General features: G+C 38.2%; 1 pseudogene; it reads right to left on the reverse strand.

Annotated features, from left to right (window-relative positions):
- LOC149254142 (uncharacterized) lies at window positions 1-4,341 on the reverse strand (annotated as a pseudogene).
- Window positions 4,342-11,378: the final 7,037 nt, after the last annotated feature.

Genomic DNA, 11,378 nt, shown 5'->3' on the forward strand with positions numbered 1-11,378 from the left:
TCATTGGGAACATCCTAATCCTACAGGTTGCTCATCTAAAGCAACCGAAGATGTTACCTTGCCTGGGAAACATGGAATGTTAATGATATAAATGACAAAAAGATAAATAATTAAAACTGACTATTAGAACTAGCGCAAACAACAAATGATAAACAAAATGAAAATGGGGCAAAATGTCGCATACCCACTCCATGAGACTGCCATCTGCTTCCATACTCGATGTTGCCCAAGACTAAGCAGGTCATTCCACTGGTGTCCACATCCTCGTATCCACAGTAGAATTCATCCTCGTATCCACATACAACCTGCATTGGTCATACCCTTCCATAAAGAAAAAAATAAAAGAAAATGAAGCCCGAAAGCCTTTTTATTGGTCAACGGTTTAAAGATTTTGAAGCGTGTATTTAAAAAGAATATTCTCATACCAATATCCTTTCTTGCTTTGAAACTCTATTCAAATACATCACTTCCTCCAAAAACTTTACATATCATGGATCGTCATAATTGAAGTCATCAATTAAATGAATTTCTATCATCTCTAGAGCAACGGTGCTCTAAAGAAAGCAACCTAATACACTGATTTCCCTGTCATGAAATTCAGTTATGTCTACATAAACCTGTATATACGGAGATGAGAGAGTGGGGATCTGAGAGGTATGGGATATTTTGAAAGTTCCTGCATTGCATTTCAAAACAAAAATAAGCCAACTCCGCACTCATTTACGAGGTAAAAGACATAAATATTCATTATGAACATCATGGAAAAAAACCATGGAAGAATTTTATGGTATTTTCACATCTTATAGCAGGTTAATTTTTTTAATTTAGGTATTGTAGATTTTCATTAAGGAATAGATATGAAACAAAGTCGTTACTTGGTTTTGTTTCATATCTATTGGATACACTGAATCTGTAAACAAGACATAAGAATGAACCAAAACATAATAGCCAACCTAAGCTACATCAATATATGCTTTGTATAAAAAAAAATTATGCTATACCTGACAACTAAGTAGCAAATGCAAACATTTTGAAACATGTTGTTCGTTGCACATGTAAAAGAAACACAGAAATTCTATTTTTACCAAGATAAAGTTATCACCCATTAACTAACATTGGAGATTAGGAAGCCTCTCGAACAACAAATTGAGAAGACACATATTTATTTAAGCAAAGGCACAACACATATGACCATCTCCTTTAATGATTTAAAGCTACCCATCATCTCAATCAATATGTCCACAAAGAAATTGTATGCATTATCGGGATATGAGTCCATTTCCAGTACGGTCAAACTACTTCCACATTGCATATTGAGTCTCAACATTGAGCATGAAAGCTCTTGAAACAATATCCCATTCACTCTCAAATATTTTATCATCTATGCCACTGCATACATATACAAGACAACCTGCGTTTACAATGGTTTATATTTTATCCACATACAAACTGCATTTACACTGGTTTCATTGTAAAGCGTTGAAAGTAATAGTAAAATCTAGACTTACATGGTTGTAGTTTGAAGCAATGCGATTGAAGAGGTTTTGCCCATATCTAGCGGCTATTTGACGCAAATTCAGTGATTCATCTTTTGAGGACCACAAATGCAAGGAGTGCACAAAAGGTCGAATACTGACGATCAAATATTCTTTATGGTTTTGCTAGTCGAGTGGGGCGTCCGATCAAATTGGATGCACATATAGCTAATCTTCAAAAGGGGTCCTATACAAGTTCTTTAAAGTGATATCCCTTGGAAGCTTCAACATAGTACTCAGTATCATCATATAAAGGACCACCCAAAAACAGACCATCTGATCTTGTCGAAGTTTGAAGAACCAAGTCACCCTTTTTCAGAAGACCATTGCTACTGTCATTTTGAGAAATTATTTTAATGTCAACACCTAGGATTGCTGGCAGCATTGACCCTGAATGTACTTTCCTAGGCACACCAAAAAATAAGGAATAACAGGTTGGCACCCATCAGTTTTAACAGCAACGTGCCGACTTCTTGGATAAAACAAGACATTTTCAAAACTATTTTTCTCACTAGAATTCCTTTTATCTCTCAGAACAAAGACCATTTCATCTTTAACATTGGCCCAGTGAGTGTACTGATATACAACAATGTTTCTTGGTCCATTAGCACTTGAAACGAGTTTGACATTATTGATCATATCTATAAATTCACCCTCCTTTTTCCATATGTCTACAATAATGCTTCGAGACAACTCATTTGCTTAAACTAGGATAAGAACTTGAATCAACATGTATTTCACCACTCAGTAGATATTTTTCACCAGTCAAATATATAGGCTTATGTTTCAATACATTGAATTCTAATGAAGACATTCCAAAGAAAATGCACGAGTTCAAGAAATGAAGCATGTGAATGCGAGAAGCTTCTAAGCATATTTTCTACCATCCTTTCTCAATCAACAAATTCATTGGTTCTTTGTTTCGCTGTACAATGTAAGAAGCCATAGGATGGGTAGACATAATACACAACCAATAGCCTTTTTGGATAAACACTATCTCTGAATGATCAGAAACACCAACATTGACATCAATAACCTTTCTCTCCCAACACCAGTCATCATCCCAATCTAACAAATCAGATGAAGGTCCATGTTTTATCTCAAGACGCAATGCACCAGGTACGGATTTCTCAAATATGAAGTCACTGTTCTCATTTGTTAAACTTAAAGAGTTAAGTTACTCTGAACCTAGAGTTCAACAACTAGAGAAGTAAGTGATATAGAAACTGAGGAGTCACATCCTTCCTTGCATATCACCGATCCACGGATATCAACAAGGGCCTTTATAAATTCAATGCCAAACATTGGTCTAGTTACTATCACATCAATATGTGATGGTGAAAATTGAAGACCAGAATCACGTTCTGTTGTTGTGGTCAGTGGGGATATTCGATATTAACATGGTTGAACCTCAAAGAAGAAGTTTCCCATATCATCAATCCTCTTTAGTTGAGGCTTAACATTGTCTGGCCCATGTGTCAAGCCAACTTGACACTTTCCATAATAGCCATTTGTCACTAATTTTAGGGAACCACAAATATTATAATGTGTTTCTTCTATATTTGGGATTGAAGCCATGTTTGGCACAACCATGAAATTCTCCAAACTGCTAAACTCGAAGTGATCCTTCTCAGCCTTGATTGTGTAGCATGTTGATGTTGCATGATCAAGTTTGTAATATCCCTAGACATCTGTTGTAGCTCTTTCTCGTCCATCAACTAATATCTTAACACCTTCAAAACAGACTCCTTCAGAAGTCACCACAAGTCCTCCAACTGAGAAACCTGTGACCTAAAATGGTTGAGATATATTAACATGATTGTGCTCAACAAGAACCTCTATAGATGGAAGTGAAACATCAAATATTGTATTCTCACCCTTGTAGAATGGCAACAACCTTTATTTTCAACATGGAATAAAATTAAAAGAAAATTTACCATATGCATAAGATATTGCATGACAAAGTGCTTGATTTGGCCAAGGAGCTTCTTTGAGAACACTTCACCTCATGGACATCATCTGAATAAAGGTATACATGAACACCTAAAATAGGGTTACCCTGAGAAACAACTAAGCCATCCATATCATAACTTGGGACATAAAAGATGTCATCTACTACTAGATTTCCAAAGCCCAACTCCATCTCTGGAGAGCCTCTTTGGACAATTGTTAAGAGAACATGAGAATCACATATTTGAAAGAGAATATTATAGAAAATATACTCTATAAACCTCAATCATTGTACCTCATGTGTAGCGTCATCCTAGCTAGGATTGACATTAGGTATGACCTTGTATCTTCCTCCCCTATTTAACAATTGGCTCACAGAGCTTGCTCTTTCCACTTCTTCACGTTTGATTTCATGGAGGGCTATTGTGTCCTCTGGACACTCATCCTTAAGGAATCTCCAAACTTATTATGTGTATCAAACGAAGGCAAAGAGAGAAAAATATCATGGCCTTTCCTTTTTGAAAAAAAATGTAGTGGGATTTGATATGACCTGATATTTGTATATTGCTCGAGGATTGATGAAGTTTATGTATTCATGATGGGAAGCAACCAACCTATATTTCCTTGGAGTAATATTTGTAAACATGTAACTACCTCCCTGCAACGTAAACACATCATTAATGAGATCATTGTTGGTGGAAATGAGTTCAACGTTCACATTGGCATGACCTCCATTTATATATGGACAACTTTCTGCTCCAATAGCCCCCATCACTCTCCCAGAAATTGCGAAGTGAAAACTGATGTCTTCATGGCCATTGCAACGATTGTGATCCACTGATACATATTCACCCATTTAATATATATTCACCAAGTCAAGGAATATGAATATTTCCGATGTAATTTTTCCACTCGATAATCTTAACATCAAATCCGAAACTGTCTCGTTCATCTTCACATCAAATCTGAAACTGTCTTGTTCATCTTCAGAGAGCTCTTGAAACAATTTTTCAGAATTGTATCAAATCTGCACAAATATATTAAAAAAATTATTAATGTATGTTGCTTGATTACCAATCAAAATGTTTAAAACAATATAGCACCAACAAATTTGTATTTCATCTCCATTGCACATAATTCACCTTCCTAAGTAGAATGTATATGGCTCGTAGATCTTTTCCAGGTGCTTCAATTGTTGTAACATATATTTTGTAGATGATCTTGATAGATGATCTTGATAACCCCGCTATCTACAATATGACTATCAGTTTGCAATGATTCATTTTATGTATTTTTTTTCTTTATAATTATGGTGAATCAATAATCTTTAGATTAAATAAGCAATCTACTCCTTGAACAAAGATTATATGCAGAAATTATATGCAAAGTAAAATTTACATGAGTAAATTTTTAACTTTTCAAATTCCACTTATATTCATCAAAATTTCGAGTAAGAAACACAGAGTATCGTTACAACTTACGTTGTTTGGTGAACTAACTGTTGTGTCCAGAGCCTACCCATAATTCTCCAGCTTCAACAATTTTAATGGGTTACCTTTGCGATCAATGTAGGGATTACATTTAAAATGTTCAAATATTCTTTTTAAAAATTCTTGAATTGTTATAGGATTTACCACCGAAGAAGCAACCTGATAAACCTTTACACCATGCTTTCTTGCATGTTTGGCCATGGCTGCTAAAGTTGCATTCACAACCATGTCTGTTAATATCTCTGAAATTTGAATTCAACAAAAAAAATAACACATTTAATAGAAAAAGGATAATGGTTTTTTGGGTCGTTTTGAAGACATATATGGAAGATCTGATCTCTCAAGAGAAATAAATACCAAGAGAAATAAATAATATAGAGAAACTCTAGAAAAATCAAATAAATATGATTTAAATAATTAAAAAATGTCAAATCTAAATTTGGAACCATCCACTGTCATCTTCTAGATATAGATGAAAAACGTAATCTAATAAAAAAAATTAATATGGAAATACTCTAGAAAATCTAAAATTAATTACAAAATGCTTTTTCACACTTTGTTAAGAGTTACCAGATCTAGCACAGTATATGGATCGGCCAAGAAGCAAGATAGTTGACCTTTGCCATAGTGCGTGGCTATTGGATTAATCATTCTGCAAGATGAATATTTGATTTAGCTCAACAACAATGTGAGATTAATCGCCTAACCATTGGATCAATCATTCTGCAAGCTGAATATTTGATTTAACTCAACAATAATGTGAGATTAATCCAACATCTGATCCGAAGGTTTCTTCTGTTATGCTCTTAACCTGCAAGACAATACCAGAATACCAAATATGCGAAGAAACATACCCAGAACGTAGAACAATGAGAAATAATAGCAAGTATTTTATTATTTAGAAAACAATGTTCACTTGCCTCTTCGAGGGGGAAACCTCCAATAGAGCGGGGCTCAATTACAAAATAAGACACGATGCTCCTCAAGGGGAGTCTCTATCCTTTATATAGGATTCATACATGCAATACCATGGTTCTTATTATTACCATCTATCTAATACCATGGCCCATTTGCAACTAACTGTGGTCCCTTCATTAAATGCGGGTTAACCACTTACAATTATTAATATGGGCTTTATTGACTCTACAACTATGACTCGATCCTATTACATAAATAAGGGGGTTAGGGTTGGACCCTAACATGCCCTCCCCCATAAGAATAGCCTTGTCCTCAATGCTGAAGCTGCAAAAACTGCTGAAGTATAGTAGCTGGTTCCCAGGTTGCATCTTCCAGAGAGGTGTCTTTCCACTTCATGAGGAGTTCCTTGATCATGTGGCCACGCAGGTGTCATTCTCGTGTGTCAAGAACCTATTCAGGTTGGAGCCAGATTGATCCTTCTTCATCCACTTTAGGTAGATTGGTTTGAATTTTGCAATGGTTCCCAATCACTTTCTTGAGGCATGAGACATGGAAGACCAGATGGATTTTTGTAGTGGGTAATAAAGCTAGCTTGTAGGCGACTTCTCCAATGCGCTGAACTACTTGATATGGGCCATAGAATTTTGGAGATAATTTTTGACAACCCTTGTCTTTGAGTGATGTTTTCTTATATGGTTGTAGCCTCAAAAATACCTGATCCCCTTCTTGAAATTGGTGTTCTGAGCGATGTTGATCTACCTATTGCTTCATGCAGTTCTGGGCTTGATGAAGATTCTCTCTAAGGTGGGCCAGCATGGTTTTGCGGTTCTGTAGGAGTTGATCCACTGCTTGTACCTTCAAGCATCCCTTGATATAAGAAGTAGAGGAAGGAGGGAGTTGACCATAAACTACTTCATATGGAGTCATTTTGGTGGTGGCATGATAGTTGGTGTTATACCACCATTGGGCTAGAGGTAACCACTGTACCCATAGATGTTGCTTTTCTGAAGTGAAACACCTAAGGTAGGTCTCCAGACATTTGTTGACTGCTTCATTTTGACCATCAATTTGTGGATGATAGGAAGTACTGAGTTGTAGTTGGGTACCTTGTACCCGGAAGAGCTCCGGACAAAAGTTACTGGTGAAGATCAGGTCACGATCAGACATAATGGAAGTGGGCATGCCATGCAATTTGAAAATCTGATCCATGAAAGATTGAGCGACCAAAGTCGGTGTAAAAGGGTGGGGTAGGTCGGAAAAATGAGCATAGTTAGAAAGTTTGTCCACAACCACCATGATGACTGACTTGTTTCCTGACTTTGGAAGACCTGTAATGAAATCCATAGAAACCTCCGTTCAGATTGAGGCCGGGATGGGCAATGGTTGTAATGTGCCTGGGGATTTGACTGTTTCTCCTTTGTGGCGCTGATAGACGTCACATTTAGCTACACAAGTAAGAATGTCCTTTTTCATGCCGGTCCAAAAAAATGATCTTTGAGTGCGAGCATACGTCTTCTGAAAGCCTGAATGTCTTGTAGTGGGAGATGAGTGCAACTCTGCCAAAATGTGACTTTTGAGGGTGGATGTTGGTGATATTACGACTCTGTCCTTGTAGCGAAGAATCTCATCCTGCCACGAGTAGCCCGCTGTGGAATTTGGATCCGCCTGCAATTGATTAATGAGTTGGGAGAGCCAGGGATGTGAAAACCACTCCTTGCGAGCCTCTTCAATCCATTCTGGAATGGGAAGGGAAATTGCGAGTAGGGTACTTTCCTCCTCAAATTGGTGGGATAACACATCTGCTACAATATTTTCGCGCCCTTTCTTGTAAATTATCTCATAATCATATCCCAGCATTTTGGCGAGCCATTTATTTTGTTGTGGTGAGGATAGGCGTTGCTCCAAAAAATATTTAAGGCTCGTGAAGGCCCACTTAGTTGTTGGCTCGTGAAGGCCAAGGGTCGACCTTCCTGGATTAAAACTGCCCCAATACCCATACGAGAAGCATCACATTCAGTCACAAAAGATTTGGTGAAGTCGGGTAGTGCTAAGACTGGAGTAGAACACATGGCATGTTTGAGAGCTGTAAAGGCCTATTGTGCTTCATCATTCTAGAGGAATGAATTTTTCTTGAGTATTTGAGTGAGGGGCCTAGCAATGCAACCATAATTGCGGACAAATTTGCAATAGTAGCTTGTGAGACCCAAAAATCCTCTAACGCTCTTCAAGGTCTTTGGTTGAGGCCAATCCTACATTGCCTGGATCTTTTTGGGGTCCACGCTGACACCTTCACGCCCCACAATGTGGCCCAAATACTCAACTTCTTCCATGCCAAAAGAGCACTTGGACATCTTGATAAATAATTTATGCTTGTGGAGCAGTTGCAAGAGCAGATCTACATGCTGAAGATGTGTGGCCCAGGTGCGACTGTAGATGAGGATGTCATCAAAGAAAACAAGGACAAATTTTCTGAGATATGGTTTGAGCAGGTGGTTCATAAGGCTCTGAAAAGTGGATGGGGCATTACAAAGACCGAATGGCATGACCTGTCAGGCGGAAAGAGTCGATTGTGCGGACACAACCAACCTCCCTAGGAGCCTAAGACTCTCTAGTGACAAACAAGACAAACAAGATCTATCCTTCTCTAAACATGCATTATGATATGAGATATCAAGTGTTTTGTTCTTACCTTTGTCCAAACGCTGTTGTAGAAGTCCAAGCTTTGTTGATCTGGATGAGCTCCTCCTTTTCTCCAAAACCTGTAATCACCAACAGTCAAACAATTAAATAGCACCTGATTATAACATAAAACAAAGCATATTCAACATGTAGACCAAGGAGCACATGAAATAACTCATAAACAACAAGTTATTGAGAAGAATGGACTCATTTGCATTAATAGGTAACAAAAAGAACAAATACAACCTGAGCCTTGGTGTTGTGCAAGTCCTTCCCAGGGTCCGTCAAGAGTTCTCCTTTACTTTGACAAAGCACACCCACTTCCAAATAGAACAAGCAAAGATGGCAATCTCTCCTCACAAGCTTCTAAATGGGAATCCTAATTCCTGCAGCATTTACCCTTAGAAAATGTATAGCTTCAACCTCTCCTCCTTCTGGCCCAATGCCTGTATTTATAGTGCTCAAGAGGAGGTTAATCAGGTCCACCATCAATGGGATAATCCCCTCTTTGGGTGGGATAGCTCCCTTATTGATGGGATAAGTTCCTCTTTGATAGGAGTGCATGAACCATCTGGAGGCGCCCAATACACGTCGAACAACCTTCTAGAATGCTCTAGAAATGACCACAAGTAACTTTTTCAAGATGAAACTTGCGCATTCTAACCTTTACAGGGGGATGCACCTTTCCCTTTACATACAGAGCGTCTTTGGATGCAGCTTTTGTGAACATTGGGAGCGTCCCCGCAGGTAAGGTTGAGAGAACCTGCGTCCCCAGAGATAAATACATTTATACAAGACTTTCTCTCTTTTTTGGAGTTTGACATGGAGAGCAGAGGCATAAGACTTGCCTAAGAGGGTAGCATGACTGTTGATTGAGCCATACTAACTGTAAATAGTCATGGTGACATTTTTTAGTGTAACAGATTGCCCCCTAAAGTGCGAAGCCTGGAATAGATTAGGGTTTGTAATATCTAGGAAGGGTGAAGTGCTTTATCATTTCAAGGATTATCCCGTGGAGAGCCTGGTCAGAACCTGCAATTTTCAACACAAAATACATGTATAAGATTATATCATCACTGAGGTAGGCATTCCCATACTCAGATCAAAATTTTAACTAACAGACTAACTACTCTGATACAGGAATGATCTTGCAGTACATCACAATCATAGACTTTTATAGACACAGTATGGACGTAGCCATCTGTTTATGATTAGTCTACTTAGATAATGAATACAAAACTCCTCGCAGCCTGGACGGTGCAAACTAGATCCAGGGTCTTCATTTCTACTTCCCGAATTGGTACGATTCTAGCCATGCGAATAAATGAGTTGATGTCGAACATGGTAGAAACCACTTGATTACCAGTCGATGATGTAAACTGTTAAAAAGCGTGAGAGAGACCACCAGTAATGTCAATGGTTCTCAAAGTACCCAGTACAATCCATGAGATGTGAATGAATGAGTTGATGTCGAACATTTCACAGAATCCTTCGATCGAAAGTCATTGATGTAAACTGACGTCAAAGGCGAGAAACCTGCCATTGATGCATGCAGACTTCAAGGTACTGACGATTTCTAAGTCATCTCTCTAGATAATGTGCTGATGTCGATAGAAAGCGACCCGTTGCAGGCAAGCCCGCAACACGAAATCATTGTTCAAGTTGAAGAAATGTTGCTGTAAGGACTGACTCAGGGATGGTCAAATGGATAACAAGTATTTTGCAGATGAAAGTTTTGCTTGCAGACCTCTTGAACACATAACGACATGACAGATGGCTTGGTGACGAATAACTCAAAGTTAATCCCCGGAACCCGGTTAAAGACTTTCAAAGTGGTTTGATCAACTGTGAGGTAAAAGATTTCCCAACCCAGGTGAATGAAAAGCGTCGTGTTCAAGAGTGGTAATAAAGTTTCTTTTGAGACAAAAGGTAACAAACAGGTTCATTCTTCTCTCTTTTCCCCCACCATTTCTGGCAAGTACCTCTTTATTTTTAACAAGCTTGAGGAGGATAACATATGCTTGATTATAAGCTCATCCTTCGGATGAGTCCAACCTAGTTTTGATTCGAACCCTAGGAAGGAGTGGTTCGTTCCTGTTTGTAATTGAACAGGTCCTTTACTGTGAAATGTTTAACTAGCCCAGTATAGGAGAAACTCGGTGTTTTTCAATTTTAGAGAGTCTGAAAAACTTAAGAAGACTCCAAGTTGAACTTTTTCATAGATTTGTGTCCCTCAAGCCCGAAAAAGTATAAAATAATACCTGGGGGAACCGCTTGATCTTGCGACCAAGGAGTACTTTCATAATTAGTGCCACTGACCTGAAAAGTAAAAAGCGATCAAGGACACGTCGTTTTATTTCCGTATCGAGTTTGAAACGACAAAAACCCGGCAATCTTTTCCTGATTTTACGGTCAGAAAAGAGCTATAAGGGGACCGTCTTTTAATTCTGTTTTAACGAGTGTAAAAGAAACGCTCGGCAATCTTTTCATATTTTAGGAGTCAGAAAAGGGCTTAAAAGATGACTCTGATATTTTGGTTCGTGAAAAATGACAATTTTCCTTCCAAATCCCTTTGTCCTGCACAAAAGCAACACATTACTCATACCTGTTTAAGATAGGCAAAAATACATCGAAAAACATCTTTTCGGGTGAAAAATGAACAAATTCATCCAAAAAAACCTATAAAAAGACTTTTTACCATGTCATTTTTACCATTTCACTGTTGAGGTTGAACAAAGGGCTTTTGGGCAAGAAACTTCCCGTGGTCGCTGAGGAATATCCGACCGTCAGAATCGAACGCCGTCTC

The sequence above is a fragment of the Pinus tabuliformis genome, chromosome 7 (genome assembly GCF_031772625.1).
Source record: "Pinus tabuliformis cultivar Carrire ecotype Pingquan chromosome 7, CPIR1, whole genome shotgun sequence".
Taxonomy (NCBI): Eukaryota; Viridiplantae; Streptophyta; class Pinopsida; order Pinales; family Pinaceae; genus Pinus; species Pinus tabuliformis.